Below are 22,399 nucleotides of genomic sequence, written 5' to 3'. Positions count from 1 at the left end.
TGGGGTTTTTACCTAGAATTCTCCTCCTTCTACTACTTATATTATTCTTAAGTTTGGTCTTTTCCTAATGTCCTAGATTTCCTAGACATTTTGTTTTAGGAAGTTTTTAAATTTAACATTTTATTTAACTTTTAAATAATTATTTATTATCTATTTTATCTACTGTATCTTTAGTGCCTGAGAGTCTGTGTTCTATTTCTTCAGAGTGATGCTTGAGTCTTTAATTTCTTTGCCCTTACCTAGATTTTCATTTGCAGAACTCAGTCAATTTGTGTTTTCTATATTGCTTCTAGTATCCATTTTCAGATCCTGAGCAGTTTCTTTCACCTGTTTTTTATTTTCCTGGATTTCTTGGAATTCATTAAGAAATTTATTGATTTTCTACATTTTTTTTGTCTCTGTTTTTCTCAAATTCTTTAAAGTATTTTTAAAAATTCCTCTTTCAGGACCTCTATTATCCTTTTTTAAAAGTTGATTTGAAGGTGGTTCTCTTCTGCTTCAGCTGCATTGGAATATTTGGGTCTTTTTTATTTATTTATTGATCATCTCTTTCATCATCTATGCTTGGCTTAGTTTCGAACAACTTGTTTTATTATTTCTAATTATGTGTCTCAGGGGGTGAGTGCATTTAGACGCATGTGTGCACATGTCTGTGGAGCCAGAGGCCTTGGATCCCATGCAGCTGATTTTATAGAGGGTTGTAAGCCAACTGATGAATGGTATTGGGGAATCAAACTGCAGTTTTCTGAAAGAGCAACAAGAGGTTTTAATTGATTTTGGATTTTTCTTATTTGGTTTTGGATTCTTCATCTGTTTCCTCCTTTTCCTTCTCTTTCTTCTCCTCCTCCTCCTCCTCCTTCTTCTCTTCTTCTCCTTCTGTTCATGTTTTCCTGTATTTCTTTAAAGGAGTTGTCTATTTCCTCTTTAAGAGCCTCTTTCACCTTTGTAAGATTGGATTAAACATCATTTTCTTGTGTTTCAGCTATGTTGGAATATCTAGGGCTTGCTGTAGTAGGGCAGCTGGACTATGGTGGTGCTATATTGCCCATGCTGTTATTGATTGTATTCTTATGATGGCATCTAGTCATCTGTGTTTGGAATTATTATAGGTTTATTTGCTGATTCCTGAGAATATCTTTGTTAGATGGATGCTTTTCCCTTTGGCTTCTTTTCCCCTTTCTGTTTCCTTTCTGGTCTTTGGCCTAACTAACCTTGGATTCTGGTGACTATTAAGACTTAAGGTGCCGTAGGGTATCTTTACTGAGGATTTTACAGCCTACATTATCTCTGAGTTATTAGGTACGAAAGTTGCCTCTGAGATTCCAAGTATCTTTGCAGCCACTGGGGTTCTGGGTACCTTCCTAGTTCCTGGAGTTCCTAGGACAGAACGGCTTCTAGTAAAGTAAAAGACTTCTGCTGAAGTTGTGGCTTAGATTTTCGGCTCAGAGAAGGGGTTCTAATGAGAGCTGCAGGAAGATCTTTATAGAGTGTTAGCAGTCCATTTGCAGTGTCTTATCTGGTATACCTACAAAAAGCCTGGCCTCTGGTAAAGCAGCTGACACTCCCAACTAGTATTTTAAAAACACACCACAGTGTTGTTCATATAACCCTTTCCATGTTTATTTTATTTATTTTTATTAGATTTTTTTTATATACAGGTCATATGATATCTCCTTTCCCACATTCCCATCTGAAAAAAAGAAAAAAAAATAATGAAAAAACAAAAACAAAAATAACCTGTTCCCTCGCCTGCTTACCAATCCACCCTCTCCCACTTCCTAGCCCTGGCATTCCCCTACACTGGGGCATAGAACCTTCACAGGGCAGAAATCCTCTCCTCCCATTGATGACCTACTTGGCCATCCTCTGCTACATATGCTGCTGGAGCCATTAGTTCCACCATGTGTACTCTTTGGGTGATGGTTTAGTCCCCGAGGGAACTATTTAGTTCATATTGTTTATCCTAAGGGACTTCAAACCCTGCATTTCCTTGGGTCTTTTCTCTAGCTCCTATATTGGAGACCCTGAACTCAGTCCAATCGATGGCTGTGAGCCTCTACTTCTGTATTAGTCGGGTACTGTCAGAGCCTCTCAGGAGACAGCTATATCAGGCTCCTGTTAGCCAGCACTTTCTGGCATCCACAATAGTGTCTAGATTTGATGATTGAATATGGGAAGGATTCCCAGGTGGAGCAGTCTCTGAATTGTCCTTCCTTCAGTGCCTGCTCCATAGTTTGTCTGTACAACTCCTTCCATTGGTATTTTGTTCCACATTTTAAGAAGGAAAAATGTATCCATACTTTGGTATTTCTTCTTCTGGATTTTCATGTGGTTTGTGGATTGTACTTTGTATATTCTGATCCTCTGGGTTAATTTCCACTTATCAGAGAATGCATACCATGTATATTCTTTTGTGACTTGGTTACCTCACTCAGGATGATATTCTCCAGATCCATCCATTTCCCTAAGAATTTAATAAATTCATTGTTTTTAATAGCTGAGTAGTACTCCATTGTGTAGATGTACCACATTTTCTGTATCCATTTTTCTGTTGAGGGACATCTGGGTAGTTTCCAGTTTCTGGCTTTTATAAATAAGGCTTCTATGAACATAGAGGAACATGTGTCATTATTGCATGTTGGAGCATCTTCTGGGTATATGCCCAGGAATGGTATAAATGGGTCCTCTGATAATACTATGTCCAAGTTTCTGGAGGAACCGCCAAACTGATTTCCAAAGTGTTTGTACCAGCTTGCAATCCCACCAGCAATGAAGGAGTGTTCCTCTTTCTCCACAACCTCTCCAGCATTTGCTGTCACCTGAGTTTTTTATGCTAGCCATTCTGATTGGTGTGAGGTAGAATCTCAGGGTTCTTTTGATTTGCATTTTCCTGATGACTAAAGATGTTGAACATTTCTTTAGGTGTTTCTCAGCCATTCAGTATTCCTCAATTTAGAAGTCTTCCTTTACTCTGTACCCCATTTTTAATAGGGTTATTTGGTTTTCTGGAGTCTAACTTCTTGAGTTCTTTGTATATATTAGAATTAGTCCTCTATCAGATACAGGATTGGTGAAAATATTTTCCCAATTTGTTGGTTGCCTTCTTGTCCTATTGAGAGTGTCTTTTGCCTTACAGAAGCTTTGAAACTTTATGAGGTTCCATTTGTCAATTCTTGTTCTTAGAGCATAAGCTATTGGTCTTCTGTTTGGGAAATTTTCCCCGGTTGCCATGTGCTCGAGGCTCTTCCCCACTTTCTTTTCTATTAGTTTCAGTGTATCTTGTTTTATATGGAGGTCCTTGATCCACTTGGACTTGAGGTTTGTACAAGGAGATAGGAATAGATAGGTTTGCATTCTTATACATGCTAACCACTAGTTGAGCCAGTATCATTTGTTGAAAATGCTGTCTTTTTTTCCACTGGATTATTTTTGCTCTTTGTTAAAGAACAAGGGACCATAGTTTTGTTGGTTCATTTCTGGGTCTTCAATTCTATTCCATTGATCTACCTGCCTGTCATTGTACCAATACTATGAAGGTTTTTTTTTTTTTTTGTTGTTGTTGTTGTTTTTGTTTTTTTTTGTTTTTTTGTTTTGTTTTGTTTTTGTTTTTGTTGTCTTTTTATCAAAATTGCTCTGTAGCACAGCTTAAGGTCCAGGATGGTGATTCCACCAGAGGTTCTTTTATTGTTGAGAATAGTTTTGCCTATCCTGGGTTTTTTGTTGTTCCAGATGAATTTGCAAATTGCTCATTCTATGTCTGTGAAGAATTGAGTTGGAATTTTTATGGGGTTTGCATTGATCTATAGATTGATTTCAGCAATATGGCCATTTTTACTATATTAATCCTACCAATCCACAAGCATGGGAGATCTTTCCATCTTCTGAGATCTTTTTCGATTTCCTTCTTCAGAGACATGAAGTTCTTGTCAAACAGATCTTTTACTTACTTAGTTAGAGTCATGCCAAGGTATTTTATATTATTTGTGACTATTGTGAAGGGTGTTGTTTCTCTAATTTCATTCTCAGCTTGTCTATCCTTTGTGTAGAGGAAGGCCACTGATTTTTTGCTGGAGTTAATTTTATATCCAGCTACTTTGCTGAAGTTGTTTATCAGGTTTAGAAGTTCTCTGGTGGAATTTTCAGGGTCACTTAAGTATACTAACATATCATCCCCAAATAGTGATAATTTGATTTCCTCCTTTCCAATTTGTATCCCTTTGATATCTTTTTGTTGTCTAATCGCTCTGGCTAGTACTTAAAGTACAATATTGAATAAGGAGGGAGAGAGTAGGCAACCTTGTCTAGTCCCTCATTTTAGTGGGATTGCTTCAAGTTTCTCTCCATTTAGTTTGATGTTAGCTACTAGTTTGCTGTATATTGTTTTTACTATGTTTAAGTATGGGCCTTGAATTCCTGATCTTTCCAAGACTTTTATCAGGAAGGGATGTTGGATTTTGTCAAATGATTTCTCAGCCTCTAATGAGATGATTATATTTTTTTCTTTGAGTTTATTTATATAGTGAATTACATTGATGGATTTCCATATATTGAACCATCCCTGCATCCCTGGGATGAAGCCTAATTGGTCATGATGGATGATTGTTTTGATGTGCTCTTGGATTGGGTTTGCAAGAATTTTATTGAGTATTTTTGCATCGATATTCATAAAAGAAATTGGTCTGACGTTTTCTTTCTTTGTTAGGTCTTTGTGTGGTTTAGGTATAAGAGTAATTGTGGCTTCATAGAACGAATTGGGTAGAGTGCCTTCTGTTTCTATTTTGTGGAATAGTTTGAGGAGTATTGATATTAGGTTTTCTTTGAAGGTTTGATAAAACACAGCACTAAACCCATCTGGTCTTTTTTTTTTTCTTTTTCTTTTCTTTTTTTTTTGATTGGGAGACTATTAATGACTGTTTCTAGTTCGTGAGCAGATACGGGACTGTTTAGATCATTTATTTGATCTTGGTTTAACTTTGGAACCTGGTATCTGTCTAGAAAATTGTTAATTTCATCCAGGTTTTCCAGTTTTGTGGAGTATAGGCTTTTGTAGTAGGATCTCATGGTATTTTGGATTTCCTCAGTATCTGTTGTTATGTCTCCCTTTTCATTTCTGATTTTGTTAATTAGGATACTTTCTCTGTGCCCTCAAGTCAGTCTAGCTAAGGGTTTATCTATTTTGTTGATTTTCTCAAAGAACCAGCTCCTGGTTTGGTTGATTCTTTGTATAGTTCTTTTTGTTTCCATTTGGTTGATTTCAGCCCTGAAAACTGATTTTCAGTTTGATTATTTCTTGCCTTCAACTCCTCTTGGGTGAATTTGCTTCTTTTTGTTCTAGAGCTTTCAGTTGTGATGTCAAATTGCTGGTGTATGCTTTATCTAGTTTCTATTTGGAGGCACTTAAAGCTATGAGTTTTTCTCTTAGAACTGCTTTCATTGTGTCCCATAAGTTTGGGTATGTTGTGATTTCATTTTCATTAAACCCTAGAAAGTCTTAATTTCTTTCTTTATTTTTTCCTTGACAAGTTATCATTGAGTAGAGTGTTGTGAAGCTTCCACATGTATGTGGGCTTTATATTGTTTATGTTGTTATTGAGGACCAGCCTTAGTCCATGGTGATCTGATAAGATGCAAGGATTATTTCAGTCTTCTTGTATCTGTTGAGGTCTGATCTGTGACCAATTATATGGTCACTTCAATTTTAGAGAAGTTACCATGAAGTGCTGAGAATAAGGTATATCCTTTTGTTTTAGGATAAAAAGATCTATAGATATTTGTTAAATCCATCTGATTCATAACTTCTGTTAGTTTCCCTGAGTATTTGTTTAGTTTCTGTTTCCATGGTCTGTTCATTGCAGAGTGTGGTGTTGAAATCTCGCACTATTATTGTGTGTGTTGCAATGTGTGCTTTTAGCTTAAGTAAAGTCTCTTTTATGAATGTCTATGTCCTTGCATTTGGAGCATAGAGGTTCAAAATTGAAAGTTCATTGTGGTAGATCATAACTTTAATGAGTATGAAGTGTCCCTCCTTATCTTTATGATCATTTTAGTGTGAAAGTTGATGTTATTTGATATTAGAATGGTTATTCCAGCTTGTTTCTTGAGAACATTGGACTGAAAAATTGTTTTCCAGCCTTTTATTCTGAGATAGGGTCTGTCTTTGTCACTGAGGTGGATTTCCTGTATGTGACAAAATGTTGGGTCTTGTTTACATACACAGTCTGATAGTCTATGTCTTTTTATTGGGGAATTGGGTCCACTGATATTAATAGATATTAAGGAAATTAATTGTTGCTTTCTGTTATTTTTGTTGTTAGAGTTGGAATTCTGTTCATGTGGCTATCTTCTTTTAGTTTTATTGGAAGGTTACTTTCTTGCTTTTTCTAGGATGTAGTTTCCTTCCTTGTGTTGGGGTTTTCCATTTATTATCATTCGAAGGGTTGGATTTATGGAAATATATTGTGTAAATTTGGTTTTGTCATGGAATACTTCGGTTTCTCCATCTATGGTAATTGAGAGTTTTGCTGGGTAAAGTAGCCTGGACTGGCATTTGTGTTCTCTTAGGGTCTATATGACATCAACCCAGGATCTTCTGGCTTTCATAGTCTCTGGAGAGAAGTCTGGTGTAATTCTGATAGGTCTACCTTTATATGTTACTTGACCTTTTTACCTCATTGCTTTTAATATTCTTTCTTTCTCTTTCTTTCTCTCTTTCATTATTTCTCTCTTTCTTTCTTTTTTGTACTTTTGGTGTTTTGACTATTATGTGGCAGGAGGAATTTCTTTTCTGGTCTAGTCTGTTTGGAGTTCTATGGACTTCTTGTATGTTCATGGGCATCTCTTAAGTTTTCTTCTATAATTTTGTTGAAGATATTTACTGGCCCTTTAAGTTGGGAGTCTCCATTTTCTTCTATACCTATTATCCTTAGGTTTGGTCTTCTCATTGTATCTATGATTTCCTGGATGTTGTTTTGGTTAGGAGCTTTTTGCATTTTGTGTTTACTTTGACTGTTATGTCAATGTTTTCTATGGTATCTTCTGCACCTGAGATTCTTCTATCTCTTATACTCTGTTGTTGATACTTGCATCTATGTTTCCTGATTTCTTTCCTAGGATTTCTATCTCCAGAGTTGTCTCTCTTTGTGATTTCCATTTTTAGGTCCTGGAAGGTTTTGTTCAATTCATTCACCTGTTGGTTGTACTTTCTTGTAATTCTTTAAGGGATTTTTGTGTTTCTTCTTTAAGGGCTTCTACTTGTTTACTTGTGTTCTCCTGTAATTCTTTAAGGGATTTTTGTGTTTCCTCTTTAAGGGCTTTAATCTGTTTACCTGTGTCCTCCTGTATTTCCTTAAGGGAATTATTCATGTCCTTCTTAAATTCCTCTATCACCATCATGAGATATGATTTTAGATCTAACTTTTACTTTTCCAGTGTTTGGGGATATCCAGGACTTGCTGTGGTGGGAGTACTAGGTTTTGATGAAGCCAAGTAGCCTTGTTTTCTGTTGGTAAGATTCTTGTGTTTGCTTCTCGCCATCTGTTCATATCTGGTGTTAAGATGTTCTTGCTGTCTCTGGCTGGAGCTTGTTCCTCCTGTGAATCTGTAAGATTGTGTCAGCACTTGTGGGAGATCAGCTCTCCCCTGGTCAAACCTGTGAGCAGAGGGCTATGGATCGATCATCCCTCCTGAGTCCTGGCTTCAGAGCACACCCTGGAGACAGGCTTTCTGCTTGTGGGAAAGGTACAGAGAGGGCTGTGGATCTGCATTCCCTTCTGAGTCCCTGGGTCAGAGCAGTTCCTGGAGGCAAGGTCTCTGCTTGTGGAGAAAGGGACAAAGAGGGCTGTGTATCTGAAGTCTCTTTTAGATGTATATGGAGATAGAAAAAGCCCTTTCCATGTTTTTATTTCAGCCTCATCAATTAAGAATAATACTATGGGGCTGGAGAGATGGCTCAGTGGTTAAGAGCACTGTCTGCCCTTCCACAGGTCCTGAGTTCAAATCTCAGCAACCACATGGTGGCTCACAACCATCTATAATGGTCATCTGATACAGTCTTCTGCTTTGTCTGAAGACAGCAACAGTATAGCCACATATATGAAATAAATTTTTTTTAAAAAAAGAATAATACTATGTCTTATATGGATATAACTCAGTTACTACGGGACCTTTATATAATTTGAAAATTGTCATTAATGCAATGTAATATGCACAGTGTTCACTGACCTCCCTGGGCCTATGAGGCTGTGCTGTTTGTAAAGTGTTATCTACTTCTAGTGTGCCATCTTTTCTTACTGAAATAGTTTCTATGTAATGTGGGTTCTTTGTGAGGTAGCATGTGGATTGGAAGTTGGAGATTAGCAGGAGCAACACTTCACACTTGGTGGGGGGATGGGGGTGTGGGGGTTAGGGGGGTAGATTAGCGGAAGCAACAGTTCACACTTGGTGGGGGGATGGGGGGTGGGGGTTGCGGGGGTAGCATTGAGCTGTGATGAACCCAGCACTTGCAGCTCAGGCATTGTGATGGTTTGTATATGCTCTGCCCAAGAAGTGGACTATTAGAAGATGTGACGCTGTTGGAGTAGGTGTATCACTGTGGGTTTTGGGATTAAAACCTCCATCCTAGCTGCCTGGAAGTCAGTATTCTGCTAGCAGCCTTCAGATGAAGATGTAGAACTCTCAGCTCCTCCTGCACCATGCCTGCCTGAATGCTGCCATATTCCCACCTTGATGATAATGGATGGAACTTCTGTACTTGTAAACCAGCTCCAATTACATGTTTTCCTTAGAAGAGTTGTCATGGTTATGGTGTTCATGACCACATGTTCACATGCAGTAAAACCATAACTGAAACATAAGTTGGTACCAGGGACTGAGGTATTTCTGTGATAGGCCTGACCATGCTTTTGTTTGGAAAGATGTGGATTTAGGCACTTTGGACTAGGGAGCAGAGGAATGTTTTAAGTGGGGCTTAATGGGCTATCTTGGTTGAAATATTAAAGACTTTGTTACTGAGAGTAATTTGAACTGTGTGGATCTAGCTCTACAGGTTTCAGTGAGGAAGAACTTCAGTGTGTGGCCTAGAGACTGTTTTTGTAGTATTTTGGTCAAGAATGTGATTAATTTTTGATCTTGTCTGAAGAGTCTGCCTGAGGCTAAGGTGAAGAGACTCAAATTAATTGCACTGACAAAGGAAGTATCCGAAGCACTCATCATAGATTTTGTTCTCTGTTTAAGTCTCTTGAAGAGCATTTTAAACAAGCATAGCAAGATGAGAAAGGGAAAATATAAAATATATGGTTCAAGTATTACAATGGCACCTGGAAGTGAAATGGAGCTGAGTCCTGAGTTCTAGAAGACAGCAGATTAAGGGAACATGACTTTGGGGCAAAATCCTACCCAGCTAAATTTAGATTCAGGCATTGTAATACAAACCTTTAATTCGAGGAAATAAAGCTAAGTGGATCTCTGAGTTCAAGGCCAGCCTGGGACAGAGCAAGTTCTAGGAGAAGAAAGACTTAAATCTAAGCTTGGTGTACCATGCCTTTAATCCGAGTGTTTAGGAGACAGGCATGCAGATCTCTGAGTTCAAAGTCAGTCTATAAAGCAAGTTCTAGGACAGCCAAACTTTCGTAGTGAAGGAGTGAGAAAACAGAAAGCTAGTGATAATGTAATAGAACAAGGGGAGCACGTTCCAGTCCCGGCAAGCAGCAGAACTCAGAAGCTTTGGCCACATGGCTCTGGCTTTAGAGTGAAAAATAGAAGGGACTTCTGAGACAATTGATGCTGATTAGTTGGAGCTAAGAAATTAGTGGTGATTAAGAAGAGACCAGCATCACCGAGGTGAAATCTTCTGGGGAGTGTTTTCTGAGAGTACAAAGAAGTTGTGCAGAGATACCTTGTGCTGCAGCTGTGTTTAGTAATGTATAAGAGTCACCCAGGTTATATTGGTTTTGAAGGCATAAAATGGTCATGAAGAGTAGCTGAGGCTTGGCACTGTGAGTGGCCATGGAAGGCTACTAGCCAAGGTGCAGCCTCAGTTGCAGTTGATGACCCAGGACTGAAGAGGTCATACAAAGAAGTTGAGGCTTGACATCATGAAGAGAGCCTATGAGAGGCTATTGGTGAAGCCAAGGTGCATTAGAAGAATCCAGTATATTGGAGATGCCAGTACCATGGGATGATCACCAAGAATTGCAGTGACAGTGAAGTGGATCAACCTGAGGTTAGAGTTGTAGAGAGGGCAGGCCTGGAGAAGTGACACCAGCCCTTTGGAGGAGCCCAAAAGATCATGTATGAATGTCAGACATTAATACAAGAAGCTATCACATTGAAGTTGTCTTGGAAACTCCAAGAAATTTGAGAGGACAGACCTGTGGGCTATTTGCTGAAGAAAGCTGCTAACAGAGATTGAAACCAGCCTAGGAGAAAGAAGTTATTGTAATCAACAAAGCTAAAAAATGAATTTGAGATCTGAAGACCATATTAACATAAGACATGGAAATGCAGAGTTTGGAGTTTGTACAGCTAGTTTCCTGTCTTTTTGGGGGGGGTTATAGTTAAGTGATTGGATGAATCTCAGAAGAGACTTTGAACTTTGGACTTTTAGCATTGTTGAGACTATGGGGACTTTTGAAGTTGGACTAAATGTTTTTTGCATTATGGTATGTTTAAGTATGCCCTCCCATATACTCATATACTTCAGCATACCTATGGGGGTCAGGAAGTGGAATGTGATGATGTGTATATGCTCTGCCTAGGTAGTAGCACTGTTAGAGGTGGTGACCCTGTTGGAGTAGGTAGGGTACTATGGGTATGGGCTTTAAGACCCTAATGCTAGCTGTCTGGAAGTCAGTATTCTAGGAGCCTGCAGATGAAGATATAGAGCTCTCAGCTCCCCCTGCACAATACCTGGCTGGATGCTGTCATGTTTCTGCCTTGATGATAATGAACTGAATCTCTGAACTTATAAGCCAGCCCCAATTAAATGTTGTTCTTATAAGAGCTGGCTTGGTCATGGTATCTGTTCACAGCAGTAAAACCCTAACTAATACAGATATGCATATTCATATGCCTTTGCTCAGATGAAAAGCATAGGCACAAGCTTAACATTCCTATTGGCTTTGCCTACTACTGGGCAAGGTCAACATTTAACTCCATGCTGACATGTACCAGCTTTCTATCTAGAAAACCTTAAACCACCCAAGTGCAAGATTTGGTGGTTGGAGACTAATAGAGGTTTCCATCCTTTCCTCTAGGTTACAGTTAATTTTTCTGTTCTCAAAGTCAATGTCATCCCTCTCTCTCCAGACTGTCCCAGTAATGTGTTAGCCTGATGCTACTTATATTTTAATGCTAATACTGGGTTCTTCAAAAAGAGGTTGACCCAGGGGTAGAGTGAAAATGAGTGTGCACATGTAGACCAAAGTGATGCTATGTTCCCTTGCTCCTAAGGTATTTCTGATTGATAAACAAAGATGCTGAATCCAATAGTTGGGCAGAAGGGACAAAGGAGAGATTTAGGAGGTTAACAGAAAACCATAAGAGAGAGGAGAGGAAGATGAATGGAAGAGAAGCTGCCACGGGTTATGTAAGTCGTGATAATGTGGCCCTGAGGGCTGGGCAATTGGAGTTAAGATCAACCCAGATGAAACATAGTAAGTAATAACTACTGGTTATTGATATAAAAGTAGATTCTATTAGCATGAAGGGTATATATCTGCCAAGCCCTTGTGCTTTACAAGGCATATTGTAAATAATAAAGGTTGTATGTATTTTATCCAGGAACTGAATGATCAAGGTGGGGTAGAACCTCTGGATTGAGATTCAAATTTTCTACAATACTGCCATATAGATTCCAAGCTTCATTCACAGCCACAATGATTTTGTCAGCATGCCACAATTTCATGAGTTCAAGTCTCTAAGAGCTAAAAAACACTTCTACCTCTCTGTTAAAGTACTGGGTAACACTGGACTTTAGAAAACACATTTTATAGAATAGCAAAATTTTTCATTTTGTTAAAATTTGTAACTCTATGGTATCCTGGAAACATTTTCTCTGAGGGAATCTGTGAATTATAAATAGTTTGTATTTCATTAATTAATTAATCTATTTATTTATTTATTTTTGCATCTTAGTTAAACATAGGATCCTATCTGGATTTACTGACTTCTGAGAAGTACCTATGGAGAGAATGGTGAAAGAAAAAAAAGAAACAGAACAAATAATATCAAGTCTTTCTAGGGACAGCTGGCCTCAGTTAGCTGGCCCACTGTGAATCAATTTGCATTTTAAATACTTCTTTTGTAATGTTAGGAATCAATTTCATAATTTAAACAAAATAAAAGTCTGTTTTTCTTTTTCTGCCAACTGTCAGTGAAGGTTTGTTTTTTATGAACAAATGCAATTTTCTCAAATGCGCATTTTTCCTCTGGGCAGATGTTGGACAGATGTTTGTATTACAGACACATGGGGACTTGAAGAAAAAAGAAAAACAGTCTTCTAATTATTCAAAGCAGGCAACACTATGCCGTGTAACTTAGTGATGGGATTCAAAACCTTACAGCCTAAAACATTCTCATTATGACGTCATAACCATTTGCTGTCCTTTGATCTGTTACATCCTGGTAATAAGTTCTTTAGACATCTCTGCTTACAGAGGCCTGACAGAATATTTTATTCTCCTTGTTATTGTTTGTTTGAAGTAGAGCTTGGCAGATGGTCTTCTTTAGATGTTGCTCTCCTTTAAAGTGATGAATTTCTTCTCTATGGCCAGTCCGCAAAAATGTCAATAATAAGAGTCAGTTTCCAAAATTGTATTGCGACCTTCAGAGGGATGTCTAGGTGGATAGGGTAGTACCTGAGGCAGAAGACCTAGGTCTTCTTCATTCCCCTGTATAGGTCCCAGGGGATCACAGCTGCTGAGCTGCAATTTTGCCCTCTTGGTGTCCCAGACTCTAAAATAAAACTCATTGGTTTGTGGAAGACTTCGTTTTCAGTAGTCAGGAATGGCGAATTCTTGTGCGATTTATAATTTATTTTGCAAGAATCAGGCAAGCACAGTAACTGAGGCAAAGATTAAGAGTAAGCTTTCCTTGAAGGTATAACTCACGGAGGCAGGGCACAGTGGCTGCAGTTCTCTGGGGAGCCCCGTGCCTTTCCAGTTTCTGTTGCCAGCAGCTAAAGTCCTGAGCATAGCTGGAAAGAAGAGGGAACTGAAGGGGTTTAGCAAAGTACTACTTCACTGCTCATCTTCCTGGTGTTCCAACAGGCTTCTGTTAGCAGCTCTCGAACCTTGAGCGACACTGGCCTGCCTCAGGAATGGATTAGGTAGCCAGTCAAACTGAGACAGTTTACTGATAATCTGTGATATCTGAACTGATTTATAGATGGTTCATCCTGATCTGGTCCCTATCGCTCAGATCTTGAGAACGGCTCTTTTCATTTCTTATAAATTCTCCTTCTTTTTTCTTCTTTTTTTCTTTTTCACACAACATTAAAGTTCACAGGCATTTTCAAATATTTTCACTCTCAATACTTTGGGCCTGGCTTTCTGAAACTTGTCCATTTTAAGCTTTTCTATGCTGAAAAGCAAACAGCATGACTATAGTGGGTTTGGCTTAATGCTGCTTGTATTATAAAGTTAGTTTTGGTCTCCAAAACTGCTTACACAGTGTCTGCCACTTCAGTAAGACACTGAGAGACCCTGCCCCCAGTTGATTCTCATTGGAAAATAAAGATGCTGGCAGTCAGTGGCTGGGCAGAGCAGATAGAGGCAGAACTTTCAGAATTTCCAGGCTGAGGACAGAAGAAGGAGAAGGAGATCCTCCATGTAGGAGCCAGGAGAGGGTGGCCCAGAGGGCTGCCCAACTGCATCCAGGGCAGCCAAGGTAGAATATTGAATTTAGAAAGTGATAACTCAGAATTACCAGCCAGAGGTGGATTAACTGCAAGGAGGTTGGAAAGTGGCACAGCTATTGCATTGTTCAAGGCATATAAAAATATAAAGGCTGTGTGTGTGTGTCTCTCTTTGAGGAATGTTAAGTTTTGAGGCAGGTAGCTAAACAGTGCCAATGGGATTAATAAATATTTAATTAAACACATGGCCATGCCTTGTTGCTTTAAAAACAGTCACTTTGCAATCCCTTAAATATACTTTTCCTACTTTCAGGACAGAGATGCATTTTTCTATACCTGACTCTGATATCTTTATTTCCCCGATTCATCTGGTAGAGGGACTACATTTGGGTGTGTGTGTGTGTGGGGGGGGTGCATGCCAGCTTGTGAAGTGGTTTTATGTGGATTTCAGACTGGAAAATATTTATAAATAACTTTTTGTTTGGGTCTGGTTACCAGAAATCATTTTCACTTTGAATTTGTAGATTATTAACTTTCACTCACATGCTCTTTATTCAGGACAGCACAGAAATACCTAACATACTTTGAGCCATACCTATCTTTCTGTATTAGACGTTTTCTTGTCCAATACCAGAAAGAGATCTAGGCTCAAGAGTGTTTCTCCAAGGAGTTCTATTGATTTGTGGGGAAAAGCTACGCTATGCAGTTTGTAGACTATACCTTTCATTGACTGTAATCTCAACAATTACTAGATTTCTTAATTCCTTCATCTCTAATTTTTGGATAAGAAGAGTTATCTTTTCTATATAATGCTCTTAATACTATATAGATTACTATTATATTATTATATTGCTGCATGCTTGTTTTATTGAAAGACATACTTGGACAACAGTAAATACTATGCATTTTATGGCATACTTGAAATATTTTTGAGTTCCAAGGTATTTTCCTTGAAAGAGAATTCTACTTTGCAATCTTTGTTCTCACATCTTTGTTAAAACCATTACTGTCTGCTTGCACAGGGGTTCAGTAAGTAAAGCATAAAGTAAATCCATGTTTCAAGCTCTCACACCAAATGCCTTGGGTTGTCCTTTGTATAAAAGGAATGTTTCCCATGCTCGTAACATGGCACAGGGGATTTTTCTTTCTTGTAACAAATAGCAATGTCTATAATAGGAGGAACAGCCTTTCCTATGAACTAGATCTCTGTGATACATAGATCCACCTACACTGGTTTCTTCCATTAAATTTTTCTATATTCTTGAGAATTTCATACTTACACACGATGAAATGTGATACTTTACCCTTATTTCCTCCTCCATCTCTTTAATATTCTTTTTCACATATTTTCTTCTCCACCTCATACCCTTTCACTTTATAGTCTATTAAAGGCAGTAAGTGCTGCCCATATGTGTGTGGGTGTGGCCATCCACTAGAGCACAGAAAAGCTACCTATGCTCATATCCACAAAGAAATGTGATTTTTCTCTTCATCAGAAACTACTGACTGCTTCTAGTATTAATTAGGCTCTCTAATAAAATGTATTTCTCTATGAATTAAAAATAAACACTACTTTTAAATCATATAAAATATTCTACATCATAATTATGAACCTCTCATATACTGAACCTCATGATTTTGCAATGTGGTCACAACCTTTTCTCTTGGCTGAATTTATACATTTACAGCACTGTAGCAGATTCTTATTGGCTCGGAATTAACCACTGTTTTCTCTTTCTACCTATTCACACTCAAAAACAAATTCCTGAATAGATTATCAATAGCTCAGGCACTAAGATCAACAATTAATAAATGGGACCTCATGAAACTAAAAGATTTTGCAAGGACACCATTAATAGGACAAATCAGCACCCTACAGAATTGAAAAAGATCTTCAATAACCCTACATTCAACAGAGAACCAAAATAAAAAATATGTAGAGAACTCAAGAAATTAGACATCCACAAACTAAATAACTCAATTTAAAAACGGGATATAGAGCTAAACAGAAAATTCTCAATAGAAGAAACCTGAATGGTTAAGAAGCAGCACTTAAAGAAAATGTAGTATATCTACACAATGGAGTACTATTTGGCTACTAAAAACAAAGACTTCATGAAATATACAGGCAAATGGATGGAAATTGAGACTATCATCCTGAGTGAGGTAATGCAGACCCAGAAGGACGTGTATGATATATACTTACTTATAATTGAACATTTGCCATGAAGGGCAGGATAGTCATGCTACAAACCACAGACCCAAAGAAACTGGGTAATAAGGAGGGCCCAAGGGAAAATTTGTGGATATCACTCAGAAGGGGAAAGAAGAGGAAACAAAATAGTCATCCAAGGTAGACAAGAGAGAATGAAATAGGTAGGAGAGTGGGTAGGGAGGGCTATGAAGATGGCAATCAGTTGAAGGAACAGGATGCAAGAGGTGGAGTGGGGAGGGAAGGAGAGAGTTAAGAATGAGGATGGAAATTATTTGGGAGAGCATCCATGGGTCTAGCTGGAGACCTGGGATGGGTGAAGCTACAGGGAGTCTATAGGAGTGGCCATATCTGAGATTCCTCTCAGGAAGGGATATAAAGAATGAAGTGGTCACCTCCCGTAACCAGGCAGGACTTCCAGCAGAAGGATGGGGACATCAACCCACCCACAAAACCTTCAGCCCCAAATTTTTCCTGCCTACAAGATGCAAAGGTTTAAAGATGGAATACAGACTGAGGGAATGGCCAACCAATGACTAACCCAAGTTGAGACCCATTCCATGGAAGAAAGCCAAGTCAGACAGGAACCTAGCATAACTCTTTCCTGAGAGGCTTCACCCAGCAGTGGACAGAAACAGATGCAGAGTCCTACAGCCAAACATCAGGTAGGGATCTGGAAGTCTTGTGGAAGAGCTGGGGATAGAGTTGAGCAAGCCAGAGGGGTTAAACATACCTCAAGAAGACATAAAGAATCAACTATCCAGGGAGTATAGAAGCTCACTGAGACTGAAACGCCAACCAAAGAGCATGCAGGGGATGGAACTAAGTAGGCTCCCTCATCACATTTGTAGCCGATGTGCAGCTTGATCTTCAGGTTGGTCCCTAACAATTGGCGTGAGGGCAATTTCTGACTCTGTTGCCTGCCACTGGATTCCCTTCCCCTACTTAGACTGCCTGGTTAGGCCATAGTGGGAGAGGGAATGCTTAGTCTTGCTGGGACTAGATTTCCCAGTGTGGGGTGTTACCCAAGGAGAGCTTCCCCTTCTATAATAGGAAGGGGAGGGATTATTTGGGGAAGGGAGTACTGGAGAGAGAGACTTGCCAGGGCAGAACTGAGAGGAGAGGATGTAGGGGGCTGTAATTTGGATATGATGTAAACGGAAATAATAAATTATGGAAAAATTCTTTTAGTTCTCTTTATATTCAGCTAATTCAGAGAAGAGCTCAAGGGACTTCCTCACTGTCTTGACTGAAATTGCAGGTGACTTTCATGACCTTGCTCTGCTGGAGTATTTCTTGGGAGATGTTCAGGGGCAAGTCCTCAAAGTTAACCATACCACATATTGAGGTAATCAGGTATCAGCTCATCATAGCTATCAGTAAGTAACACATGATGGAAATAGAGTTTGATGCTGTTCTTTTATTTTCAAAAATGTCAAAGGGAGCTTGCTGAGAAATTAAGGACAATGCCCTGAACCTCAACTAACCTGATACAGAGATGTGTTTGACTGCCAAGTGGTGTTCCTAATCATTGATGAGGCTCTTACAAAATTCATCATATTCCTTTTGAGGGATGTCATCAGAGATTCTCATGAAAATAGGCTTAGTCTTATTCAACTCTTCCTGTTCAATGTATTTCTCCTTAACTTTCTTTGTTTTCTTTTTTCTTGTCTTTGCTATTGTCATCCTTCTCATCGGATCCCACATCTTCAATCTTAGGCTTTTCCTCATTATCTTTATTATTTTCTCTTTCTTACCTTTCTCTTACTTTGTCTCATTATCACTGATCTTCTTTCTCATTCCTTCTTCAGTTAGTGCGTGATGGGATAGCCTCTGAACTGTGAGTATTTTTTCACTACTTCCTTGGCCATCCACTCCTCTAAGTACTCTATCTGGTCTCCTTTGAGGTACCTCAACCAGTGTTCACACCATGGTCTTTATGAACTGTGAAGGTTCCATCAGTAAAAGACTATGGCACCATAGTTGTGGTTTGTGATCACAACCATTCTTTCTGTCACTACATAGGCCAGATAGAATCCAATACCCAACTATCAATCATGGAAATTTCTTCGGAAATTTCCATGGAGAGCCTCCATAAATGCTTTTAGTGCCAGACTTAGCAATGGCTCCCAAGTTATTTATGAGGTCAGCCTTGGTCATGCAATGCTTGTCCACCAAAGTCAGCATGTACTACTGAGGGTTGAGAACAATGCCAATTTTTAGCTCTTTGTCTCTGTCCAACTTGGAAGGATCTATCAGGCTCTCATACTAAATATAATCAGAATGATTAGAGATCAACTCATGAAAGAAAATTTCCTTGTTTGAATAGAAAGTAACTGGGCAGTTTCTCAGTTCCAGGCCTAGCCTACAGAGTGAGTTCCAGGACAGCTAGGGCTAAACAGAGAAACCCTGTCTTGAAAAACCAAAAGAAGAAGAAGAAGAAGAAGAAGAAGAAGAAGAAGAAGAAGAAGAAGAAGAAGAAGAAGAAGAAGAAGAAGAAGAAGAAGAAAAGGAAGAGGAAGAAAAGGAAGAGGAAGAGGAAGAGGAGAAAGAAGAAGAGGAAGAAGAAATGATGAGGGACATGGGATGAGTGATTTCTGCCTAAAAAACAAATGTCTCCACCTCTTCCTCTCCATGGTGCAGTTCCTCAGGCATCTTGATGCAAAAGTCAAGTAGTAATAGAGAACAGGGTGGGCCTGGATCCTGTCTGACTTGCACATGAGCCTAGACTGTGCAGGAGTGACTAATGAGACAACTAAAATACTTTAAAAAGAAGTTCTTTCTCTTTTCAGTATTTCTTACAGCAATGGAAAGCTAAGATGTCCATTTACTGAATCCAATGCATTTAATTTCTTCACTTTGGAAAAGAAAATAAAAATGCATTTTACCCAATTTTTTTCTTTTAAAAATTTGAAAAAAAATTCACTTTGATTAAGCCCTGTCTGGAACACACACACACACACACACACACACACACACACACACACACGAAGGTATATTTGTACATACATGTATGCAGGCAATTTTTCTTAGAGGCCAAACGTATTGGATTTCCTTGGACCTGGAGCTACAGGTGATAATATGTCATTGAAAGGAATTCTGGAAACTAAACTCAAGTTATTTGAAAGTGCAATAAGTGCTAAGTAATAACATAATTTACATACATATATGTGTTTACTTATAGCATTTGCTTACTTGACATTAAAAGTATTAGCTCTCCTTTTAAGGTCTAACCAGCATGAGAAGTGATAAAACAAGAGCAGGTCAGTTCGTTTCCCACTCCATAACTCTAAGATCAGAGAAATGGGCATTCTTTCTTCACTAGACTTGCCCAAATGCTATCTGGTGTACAGAAAAACAACTTCACAGTAAGAACATATTTGGTACATCTATGAATTCCTGACACTTGATAGATTAAATTGAACTAGGCTAGGATTTGTAAATCATTTTCCCTTTAAGTTTAAAACATTTCACCATTGTCTTTTATAGGTTTTGCTTTGAAGAAATCCAATGTTCTTTTAGTTCTTGTGTCTTGTATAAAATCTTCTTTTTTTTTTTTTTACTGTCTAGTGATTTCATGTGGAGTGCCTCTCTAAAGTTGGATTTTATTGACTCGTTTTCTACCATCTTTAACTTGCTCTCTATGATTTTCATGCCTTTGCATTTCTCCTTCTCTTGGGAAGATTTATTTAACTTTCAGGCTTATTTTGAAATTTCTAATTTTGTTGTGATTTTTACAAAGAATGTCACAATAGGCCACTCATCAGAGGGCCTACATCTATGCCCATACTTGCAGTACTAAGCAGACTTAGTCTAAAAATCATAAGTGAAATTGGAGATAACAGTGGTAGTAGGGTAAGGGAAAGGTTGGAGTGGAGGGTAGACTTGAAAAAGTATATTATATACAGATATGAGACTCTCAAACTAAATTAAGAAAGAATGTTATTCACTATGTGTGATATTTACTTATGTTTAACATATTTCTCTTTCTTCATATATCCAGTTTGCTTATAATGTTTTTGACTCTGCTGTGGTTGATTTGGTTATCTCAATATTTTAGGTCTTGAAATTTAGTGGCCACTGTGGTGGTTCTTCTCATCAATAGAGTAAACAAGAGAGAATTCACCTTTGTAAGAGGGATGGGTGTAGAGATATTTTTCTTCTCCCATTCTAGGTGCCATGAGAGAATATGGTATCCCTTCCTGTGCAGGGTACAACGTGAAAGTGATTCCTAGGAAGGAGAAAACTGCCCCCATGAATCAAACAATCCTGTTAAAGTTTCATCCTTGGACATTTTAGTCCAAAGAGCTATGAGATAATCAGTATCTATTCTTAATAAACTGCTTGGTTTAATTTTTTTTTGTAGCAGTGCAATTGAAGATGTCTAATACCTCAACATGAACCTTTCCTCGGAAGGTATGATGTACTTCATATTTCAGAAAGAAGCACTAAAAAGATTTCCTTGTGAAAAATCTTAAGATCTTTTCAGCCTAATATATTGAAGTATTAAGATCATGTTCTGGTGGTGTTTGTGTTTTGGTGTAGGGCATTATAAACATGATACTGTGTCAACCAAACTGGTATGTACTAGAAGGTACAAATCAGCTATATAGTTTTTTGGAATAAATGAAAAGATTAGTGCCTATATATTTCTCTGAAGATGATATATTTTCCTACAAAGATTTCTTCGTTTTTCTAAGAGTGCCTAATTAAATATGAACACAGAAAGAATTCACCAGGAAGGCGAGGTACAGTTGAGTGTAAGGGCCACAGAGTTCACTCTTTAGACTTTCACTTAAGTTTTTCCTTTGACATTTCCAGTTGTTACTTATTTTCTTGTGGCATTTTGTGACTTTTGGCATTATAAAATACAATGAATTTTTTAAAAAATGGGTATCCCCACTGTATAACAGAGGCTTTATGCTGAATCAAATAATTTATAGTCTATATTTCATATTTTATAATTTAGGCTTTTCAATCTCATTTTAAAAACTGATTATTGTTCCTTTGATAAGCATCACCCACCTTATGAAACATTAATTCAACAAGATCCCTGCTATTTTAAAATTTATCAGTATTTTAACTTACCACAATAAGGTTTTAAAAAAGCTATTGATAACTTCCTTGAAAGAAAAATGTACATAACAATTCCCAAGGGAGAGTCCATGAGTCATTCAGGAGTCTGAAAGGAGTCTTTCACCCTATGTGAGAGAAAGCATGGGCTTTAACTGTGGAAAAAATAAGCAAGAGATGGTGTACAAACTAAGAAAATTTAAGATTGTATAAACTCTGGATGTGGAGATGATGTCTAGTTACATGGCAGTTGACCTTGTAATGAATTGACCAGAGGAATGGTGCATGTGCATACAAGGACCTGATCAGAGAAGAGTGATGTAGGATAGGAAGTATGGAATTGAGTATGACTGTCTTTCTTATCAAAGATGCACAGAAGGATATTGTTTTCTGTTTATAAGAGGTGAATAGCCCTATGAAGTACACATTCTTCCAGCTAACCAAAGCCTCAGAGTTTAGAGGATCAAGAATACTGGAAATAAGAAAATATAATGAATACATTACTTACAAGGAACTTTAATTCATAAGACACAAAAAGGTACATACAAGCCATTAAAAAGAAGTGCTGGCTCATGCAGGGCAGAGATACACAGACTGTTGTTTTGCTATGATTTGGGGTAGTTGAGGTCACAAATTACCAAGAGCAAAGGTACACTTCTACCAAGAGTTACAACTGTAGACCCAAGGAAAGAGATATGATAGAAAAATTTGAAGATTAAAACAATAGGTATGAGAGATAGAGGAAGCCAGGATTAGACCAGAGCTGATTTAAAGGAGGGCATCTGGATACATACTAGAGAACTAGCTAGGGGTGTGCTGTCACTTTTACAAAGAATATTAGCCCAGACATTAATAGTTGTCCAAAAGACTAGTTCTACTGTTGGCCAAAGGAATTATACATCTGAATATGGATCAGAAGATTCAGAAGAATATAAAAATCACTCGTGTCTCTCAATGAATCCCATAGACAGCAATAACACCTTAAACTCTGCCTTAGTTTGTTTTTTATTGCTATGATAAGTTCTATGATCAAAATCAACTTGGAAAGAAAAAGGTTTATTTGGCTTATATGTCTGAGTCAAAATTGATCATTGAGAGAAGGAAGAGCAGGATCTTGGAATGCGGAGTTGAATGAGAGATCATAGGGAAGTGATGCTTACTGGCTTGCTCAGCTTGCTTTATTATACATCCCAGAACCCTCTTGGCTGAGATTGCTTACAGTGGAATGGGCCCCCTCACATCAATCATTAATCAAAAACCAA

The 22,399-nt window shown here is 38.1% G+C and overlaps 1 pseudogene; it reads right to left on the bottom strand.

The window, feature by feature from the left end:
* Positions 1–17,288: 17,288 nt before the first annotated feature.
* LOC116094282 lies at positions 17,289–18,719 on the bottom strand (annotated as a pseudogene).
* Between the last annotated feature and the right edge of the window lie 3,680 nt (positions 18,720–22,399).

This window comes from Mastomys coucha, unplaced genomic scaffold, assembly GCF_008632895.1.
Source record: "Mastomys coucha isolate ucsf_1 unplaced genomic scaffold, UCSF_Mcou_1 pScaffold16, whole genome shotgun sequence".
Classification (NCBI taxonomy): Eukaryota; Metazoa; Chordata; class Mammalia; order Rodentia; family Muridae; genus Mastomys; species Mastomys coucha.
The sequence above is the reverse complement of the archived record's forward strand: the minus strand, read 5'-3'. Positions and strand labels throughout refer to the sequence as shown.